Raw genomic sequence first — 9,111 nt, 5'->3', positions numbered from 1 at the left:
CTCTGGAAATCAGACAGCAGTATTAATTCAGCAACAAACATTCCCTGAGCCCAGAAAGGTAGAAGCATCTCATATTCTAAGTACTGAGAGTTGAAAGTCAGGGTGTCAGTTGCTCAGTCATGTCCAGCTCTTTGTAACCCCATGGACTGTAGCCCACAGGCTCCTCTGTCCATGGGATTTCCCAGGCAAGAATACTGGAATGGGTAGCCATTCCCTTCTCCAAGGGATCTTCCCAACCCAAGGATCAGACCCGGGTTTTCTGCATTTCAGGCAGACTCTTTACCATCTGAGCCACCAGGGAAGCCCACTGAGAGTTAGCTCTGTGAAACAACTGGGCACCAAAGTTACAAAGGCGAGTAAAGAAAATCCCTGTTCTAAAAAGAACTGGAAGTCTAAGAAGTGAAAAATTACCACAACCTAGTCAGATGAGTTGGAGAAGGCAATGGCACCCCACTCCAGTACTCTTGCCTGGAAAACCCCATGGACAGAGGAGCCTGGTAGGCTGCAGTCCATGGGGTCGCTAAGAGTCGGGCACAACTGAGCGACTTCCCTTTCACTTTTCACTTTCATGCATTGGAGAAGGAAATGGCAACGCACTCCAGTATTCTTGCCTGGAAAATCCCAGGGACTGAGGAGCCTAGTGGGCTGCTGTCTATGGGGTCGCACAGAGTCGGACACGACTGAAGCGACTTAGCAGCAGCAGTAGTCAGATGAGTGCTGGAGAAAAGATGTATAAACACACTATAGCACAGAGGTAGCCTTCAGCTCTGGTTATATGAGAAAGAGTCTCTTAATAAGTAACACTGCAGATAGGTCTTCAATGATGAGTAGGAGTTTTCTGGGCAAACAGAAAATGGTAGAAGGAACAGCATATAGAAGGCATAGATTCATGAAATAGCCTGTCTTGGGGGAAAATATTAGTCATATGATACGACTGGATTAAAGGCACTGAGAATGTGGTGGTAGATAAGATTCAGAGACAGTAAGGGATCAGGTTATAAAGGATCTTGAAGCCATACTAAAAAGTTCAGACTTTGTCTTTTAAATGAGGATAAGCTATTTAGGAATTTTATGCAACGGACTAACATGTTCAGAATTTCATTTCTGGAAGATCACTCTAGCTGTAGTGTGGAGAATGGATTGGAAAGTGAGGAAGATGGGACTTAAAGAGATCGCTTTGTGGGAAACTGGAGTAGAGTCTGAGTTAGGTAACAGTAGTAGAGATGGACAAGAATGAGAAGATGCAAGATATATAGGAGACGGTCAAAACAATCTCAATACCAAACTGGCTATGATGGGAAGGAGTCATGAATGATATGGTCATTTGTTTTAATTGATCTAATAGATTTGCTGATGTGGGTAACAAAACACTGAGAAAGATTTTTTTTTTTTTGTGGGACAGTTATATACACGTGCTGGGGCATATTGAGTTTGACACTTCTGACGTAAGACATCAAGATAGAGGTTTGGAAGGCAAATGGGATGTGGATGATCAACCTAAAGACAGATCCAGTTTGAAGACGTAAACTTCAAAATCACATCAATACATGGTTCTGATGGAAACCCAAGGTGCAATTCAATTGTCCTATGGAAGTTATGTTAAGAGACAACCATAGTATGCCCAAATGTAAAGACTGGTTGATAAAAGGAGCATGCAGGAGATTAAGATTATCTGGAGATATGCAAACTATTAGATATAAAATTGACAAACAACAAGGTCTTATTGTACAATGCAAGGAACTGTATTTACTATCCTATGATAAATCATAATGGAGAAGATTATAAAGACAAATGTGTGTGTGTGTGTATATATATATATATATATATATATATATATATAACTCAATCACCTTGTCGTACAGCAGAAATCAACAAAACATTGCAAATCAACTATGTTTCAATGAAATTATTTTTTTAAGATTATCTTGAGATAGAAGAAAATAGAGAATAGTTTTAATGAAGGAGTATCAAACACATAGCAAGGTCAAAAGAAAAGATCTTATAAGCCTAAAAATGTCCACTGGCTTATAACAACATAGAGGCCACCGGTGTCCTTGGTGGCCACGCTGAAGAGCAAACAAGAGGGAAGGAGGCAGAGCCAGCAAGCTTAACTGTACTGCCTGACTCGAGTTTTCCATCTCTTTTTCCTCTGAATCACACTGAAAGGGTAGCTTTAAGCTACCATGTTTTGTCTTACATGAACCCCAAAACAGGCCACATTTGACAGACCAGGCATGAACATCTGATCCAAGGGCAGCTAATCCTAAACCCTCAGAACACTTGAGTCAATCATATTTTCTCTTCTAAGACTTTGAGCAAGAATATATCCTAAAAATGTATTAGTGGGCCAAAGAAGAAGAGCTGAAGAAAGGCTATCATTTAGAGGCCAGAAGAGCCACAATGGGTCACACATAGATCAAAGTTATAGAATACAGAAGATGGGAACGCATGTACACCTGTGGTGGATTCATGTCAATGTATGGCATTTTAAATTCAGTTCTTAAAAATAAAGAATAAAAAATAATAATAATAAAAGAAAAAAAAAAAGAAGATGAGAGGGTTAGATGGCATGGACATGAGTTTGAGCAAACTCCAGGACATAATGAAGGACAAGGAAGTCTGGTGTGCTGCAGTCCATGGGGTTGCAAAGAGTAGGACACGACTTAGAGACTGAACAAACAATAGAATACTGAATGCTAAGCAAGCTAAGGAATTCACTGGTAGAGAGAAAAACGGACTCCAGTAGCAGAGACAAGCGGGGTCACTCAAGACAAAGAAGTCACTGGTCTCTACAACTCCTCAACTCCAGAGAGCTTCCTGTTTCCAGCGCAGACACATGCCCATTAAGTTCCTTTATTCCTTGAGTAAGTCGAAGTTGAGTGTCTCTCTTCTTTGCAACCAGAAGAGCCTGACAAAAGTTATTTTAAAGGAGATTTGTCTGCGAAGTGAAATAAAAATGTAAGGCAACAGAACAGGAGTTGTATAAAACAAAGACCATTTGAGTTCTTTAAAATGGAATGAAGAAAAATAATAATAATAAATAAAAATGGAATGAAGAGATGTCAGTAAACTACTTTGAGCAACTCAACCAGCGATTGGGCATACTGATTTGTTCCTAAAGTTCTCTGGATTGGGAAGGGGGCTGATGTTTGCCCAACTCATCCAGTTATTTAACAAGTCTCTTGGTTTGGGTCTTCACTTCCTTACCTATGATGCAGTGATGTAAACCTTGACCTACTTATCTCATACCATGGATAATCGTATTTAAAGATTAGGTATCATATTAAAAAGTAAAAATATAAGGTGCTAATAAAAATAATCATGAGTTGTATCAATTACAGGAACAACTGTTTGCATTCTCTTTTTAGTAACATCAGCTAAAGATTTACTGAGCAGTCCTACATCTACCCCATCCCACCTACAACTTCTTTCTCTTATAGTACTTACTCTGCCATTCAGTTCAGTTCAGTTGCTCAGTCGTGTCCAACTCTCTGCGACCCCAGGAATCGCAGCACACCAGGCCTCCCTGTCCATCACCAACTCCCAGAGTTCACCCAAACTCATGTCCATCGAGTTGGTGATGCCATCTAGCCATCTCATCCTCTATCATCCCCTTCTCCTCCTGCCCCCAATCCCTCCCAGCATCAGGGTCTTTTCCAATGAATCAACTCTTTGCAGGAGGTGGCCAAAGTACTGGAGTTTCAGCTTCAGCATCATTCCTTCCAATGAACACCCAGGACTGATCTCCTTTAGAATGGACTGGTTGGATCTCCTTGCAGTCCAAGGGACTCTCAAGAGTCTTCTCCAACACCACAGTTCAAAAGCATCAATCCTTCGGCACTCGGCTTTCTTCACAGTCCAACTCTCACATCCATACATGACTACTGGAAAAACCACAGCCATGACTAGATGGACATTTGTTGGCCAAGTAATGTCTCTGCTTTTGAATATGCTGTCTACGTTGGTCATAACTTTCCTTCCAAGGAGTAAGCATCTTTTAATTTCATGGCTGCAATCACCATCTGCAGTGATTTTGGAGCCCCAAAAAATAAAGTCTGACATCGTTTCCCCATCTATTTCCCGTGAATTGATGAAACCGGATGCCATGATCTTCATTTTCTGAATGTTGAGCTTTAAGCCAACTTTTTAACTCTCCTCTTTCACTTTCATCAAGAGGCTCTTTAGTTCTTCTTCACTTTCTGCCATAAGGGTGGTGTCATCTGCGTTTATTGATATCTGAGGTTATTGATATTTCTCCCAGCAATCTTGATTCCAGCTTGTGCTTCTTCCAGCCCAGCATTTTTCATGATGTACTCTGCATAGAAGTTAAATAAGCAGGGTGACAATATACAGCCTTGACGTACTCCTGTTCCTATTTGGAACCAGTCTGTTGTTCCATGTCCAGTTCTAACTGTTGCTTCCTGACCTGCATACAGATTTCTCAAGAGGCAGGTTAGGTGGTCTGGTATTCCCATCTCTTTCAGAAGTTTTCACAGTTTATTGTGATCCACACAGTCAAAGGCTTTGGCATAGTCAATAAAGCAGAAATAGATGTTTTTCTGGAACTCTTTTGCTTTTTCCATGATCCAGTGGATGTCGGCAATTTGATCTCTGGTTCTTCTGTCTTTTCTAAAACCAGCTTGAACATCTGGAAGTTCATGGTTCACATACTGCTGAAGCCTGGCTTGGAGACTTTTGAGCATTACTTTACTAGCATGTGAGATGAATGCAATTGTGCAGTAGTTTGAGCATTCTTTGGCATTGCCTTTCTTTCACTGTCTTTTATTTCTGGCCGAGTGTTACTAATATCCAGTAACTGAATAATCAACACATCTCACCTTGAAACACTCTAACATGTTTGTTTGACTGAAAAAAAAAAAAGAAGTTATTCCAGCTATGATAGGCAAGAGAGTCCTTTAGAAATGGTAAACATTGGGTGGTAAATGGCCACGGTAGTGACAGCAGTAAGCACTGGTGGTAGCGTGTCATGTCTACACTATAGAAAATTACATTTGGCAATGTGAAATTGAACTCAACTCTTACATCTTTATACCTCACACAGAACTCTAGGTTGACTCTTTTATTTTTTAAACCAGGGTTTTTTCATGCCACAATACCATTTTTAATATAATTGGGGAGTATCATAAGCCTAATTCATTAGCAGACAGACAAGAACAACCTCGTTATAACACAGTCTCCTAGACTGCACTGTCCTCTACTCCCTGTCCATGAAGGTCAAAAGTTAGTTCAGAAGAAACACCAGTGTACTGTGAAAACCTCTGCAACAGTGCCAGCACTTGGGATTCTATTAGAACAGCGGATCCATCTTGTCACTTAACACGAAGATGAACGACGCTTTTCAAAGGTCGACAACATATTCTTGAACCTTTCTCTTGGTCAACACTGATGGTCCGTCTGCTGCTTCAGATGACTTGATGATACAGTCTGTAAACAGGGCCTGTATAAACCAAAGAACAGCAGCATGGCTAACACGGCAAAATGGCTGAGAGGCCAGCCACCTCTGGCCCCTGCTTGGCTGGATACCTGGGTGTTCTGGGCATCCCCGGGTCTTCTGAGTGGCTGATGGAGGGGAGAATAAAGCAGAACATTTAACACATACCCGGTCCTTTAAAGGTACCCCGACAGTGCCCAGTACTTCCTCTTGTTTGAGGGTCTTGAAGGAATCTTACCCTGGCTTGTTGAGTAACCCTCTCTTGCCAAGGAGGGGGTAAAAGGGATGGATATAAAGGCTTCTTTCTGCTCTGCACTGACCTGTCAATTGAGGAAAAGGTTGTAAGGAAGGCTCCTGGGACCACAGGTACCCAGAACCCCATGACACTATTCTCCCCACTTCTGTCACTGTTTAAATCATCTATAATAAAAAATTAAACTCGAAAGAAAAGGCAGTTTATATACTATTTAACTTTAGAGTTTGGGGAAAAGGGATCTTTCTCCCCCAAATGTTTTCCACCCCCTCCTAGTCAATGCTTTTCACTTCACAGTTGGAGATAAGATTGGAAATACAAATACGGATGAACAGTGACTAGAATTCACATTCAGATGGAAACTATTGAAAGCAGATCCTTTCCCAGGAGGGAGCAGCAGGGTATGGGGTACCTGAAGGGAGAGTGAGGGGGAGAACAGGACATGGAGATGAGAAACTGGGCGTTTCACAGTCATATTTTATTGACTTCACAGTATGGCCATCTCTCAGCCTCAAAAGATTCTTTGCGGGGGCAGCCGGTACTGACTGAGAACCCCTCTTCTCCCATGAGCTTGCAATCCTGCCCCATCCCCGCCACAGTCGCCCTGGGCTTCAGAGACAAAGTCCTTCGCTGGCTTTTGACCCCTGCCCCCTTAATAATATTAGACCATAAAGTTGCTTAGCAGAGAGCAGTTGCCATGACGACGACATCCTCATCTCTGTAGCAGTGCCAGCTCCGAGACCCAGGGGCTCGGGCACATGGCAAAAGGACAGCTTGCGAGGAACAATGGAGGGAGCCGATGGCAGATCCTTTTCATGCCTAATTACCCATGAGCACATGGCACAATGGCTTATTTAACTCCGCCTTGGCTCGGAATGGAGACAGGTTCTTGTTCCAGTTGGAAAGGATTCCAGCCCTGGCCCTTGCCTCCATGTCAGGGAGGGGCAGGGAGACAAGATGAGTGAGTTATTGAAATGCACAGACCTTGTCTTCTTAATTATTTTGGATTTGTCTATCTTTCCTTGTCCCAGAAGCTAATTATTCCCAGTCAGGAAAATCGTTCCACTGAAGGTTAAGCTGCAAGCTGAACGGTGACGACTGGTGTCGGGAGCCACTGTTCCCTAGGCCTTGTGATGCAGTAGACTACCATTCTTTCTCAGAACTGACCCAGACAGGCAGAGGGGAGAATGACTTATTAAACCCTCAGGATGTATAAGGTAACCTTCCCGGCTTCTACCTCACTGTTCCAGGAATCCTAGAATAGAATTCCGGCCTCGCCCCGTGGAATGTTGCAGACTGTGGAGAAGCAGGCCTGCCAGGACCAGGCTGTAAGGGGAGCCCAGGAAGAGGAGATGGGATGGAGCGAGGGACAAAGCGTCTCCACGCTATGGAGGCTCAAGACTGCCGTTTCCTCTACATGGAAAGTTCACAACCAACTCTCCAGTGCATTAAAGATGATGGGTGAGCAAAGGAGGCCATTGTCACAGAAATTAGGAGGATGAATGGTTTTCAAAGATTCATGCCACTGGTTCTCTTCTGGGTTTTCTGCCATAAAACCCAAATACATCAGATAATCAATTACCAAAAGTACACCTGTCAACTCAGACAACTGCTTTAAACATCAGTTTGGATCTCTGCTCCAGCTCTGTTCCTTATCACTTTTCTTTCAACCTCAAAAGGTTCTTTGCAGAGGGTGGGGGTGGGGCAACCAGTGCTTACCGAGGTCCCTTCTTGTCCCATGAACTTGCATGTTATTCCTTACCTCAAATAATCACAGGTAGAGAGACAAAGGCTTTCCGGGTCTCCTACCTGATCAGGGAAACCCAGTGGGCTCCGCTGTCCTCCTGCGTATTTTCACCTCAGCACTGAACGCACTAGAATATAAGAGTTTAGAAACCATTATTTTGGGAAAACCCAGAGCACACTCTCCTCCTTCAGATAATAAGGAATGCACTGGTGGTGGGGTCACCACCATCTGTGAGAAGCTCAGAGGTGGCTATCCTCCACAGAACAGAACTGACAGGAGATACAGTCATGAAATTGAACATCGTGACATTAAGTGAAGTTTCAAGTGAGGTTCAGGGTAAGATAAGGCTTCACTGCAGGTCCAGCCTCTAGTTCAAATTCTGGACTAGATTCAATTGCCACTCAGGAATAGACTCAACGGTATTGATACTAGAGATCCTAGACATGGGTAAAGATGTTGTGTAGAATTGTGGGCTACGCTAGAATACTGAGCATAGGCAGTGAATGTGGAGGGAAACCACGTCTCCTGCAGCAGAAGTGACTGCTGACTGCCGCTTGAAAAGAAGTGCACGAGTAAATGAAAGACAACAGGATACCAAGTATCTGCCCATCAGAAGCTGGGTATTACCTGATCACTGACAGAGAAATTCCTGTGCAATGGAAATTGTGCACCAGGCCCAAGGGATTCAGAAGGCACCAATGAATGATATGAGTAAGTGGCCAGACTTCCATGCCCCTTCCCATTTCTCCTTCAATTCACACCCGTGAAGAAGGACATATAGCTCAAATATGACCCAGAAATGCCACCACTGGGCTTATATCCTGATAATTAAAGATGACACCTGTAGTCTAATGTTCAGTGCAGCACTATTTTAACAACAGCCAGGACACGGAAGAAACCCAGCTATGCATCGACTGATGAGTAGAGAAAGAAGCTGCGGTATGAATACTTACATGCAATAGAATATTATTCAGTCATAAAAAGGAATGTAATTGGGTCATTTGTACTGACATGGACAAACCTGGAGTCTGCTATACCGAGTGAAGTAGGTCAGAAAGAGAAAAAAAAGTAACATTTATTAATGCATATATATGAAACCTAGAAAAATGGTACTGACGAACCTATCTACAAGGCAGGAAAGAGACAACAGACATAGGGAATGGACCTGTGGACACAGTAGGGGGAGGGTAGGACAAATTGAAAGGCTAGCACTGACACACATACACTGCCAGGTGTAAAATAGATAGCTAGTGGGAGGCTGCTGTCATAACGCAGGGAGCTCAACTCAGTGGTTTGTGATGACCTACGTCGGGGATGTGGGCAGAGTGAGCATCAGGAGAGAAGGATATATGTATACTTATAGCTGATTCACACTGTTGAATAGCAGAAACTAACACAACATTGTAAAACAATCATACTCCAATTTAAAAAAAAATAAATAAAAACCTAGTTTAAAAATGGGGCTATACCATAACGTGGACAGCTGACACTTTCCAGCCTCATTCAGGAGAAACACTAAGGACATTGGTAAAGGATAATTCCCCTAGAAATCAGAACTTCAAAGCAGCAGTCCGGGCCATACACTTCATATGGAGGATGGTCTGAGGTCTGGATATGTACATGAACTCCTGAGAAGTGGCCAGCTGCTTGGCTGAAAGG

This window comes from Capra hircus, chromosome 15, assembly GCF_001704415.2.
Source record: "Capra hircus breed San Clemente chromosome 15, ASM170441v1, whole genome shotgun sequence".
Taxonomy (NCBI): Eukaryota; Metazoa; Chordata; class Mammalia; order Artiodactyla; family Bovidae; genus Capra; species Capra hircus.
The sequence above is the reverse complement of the archived record's forward strand: the minus strand, read 5'-3'. Positions refer to the sequence as shown.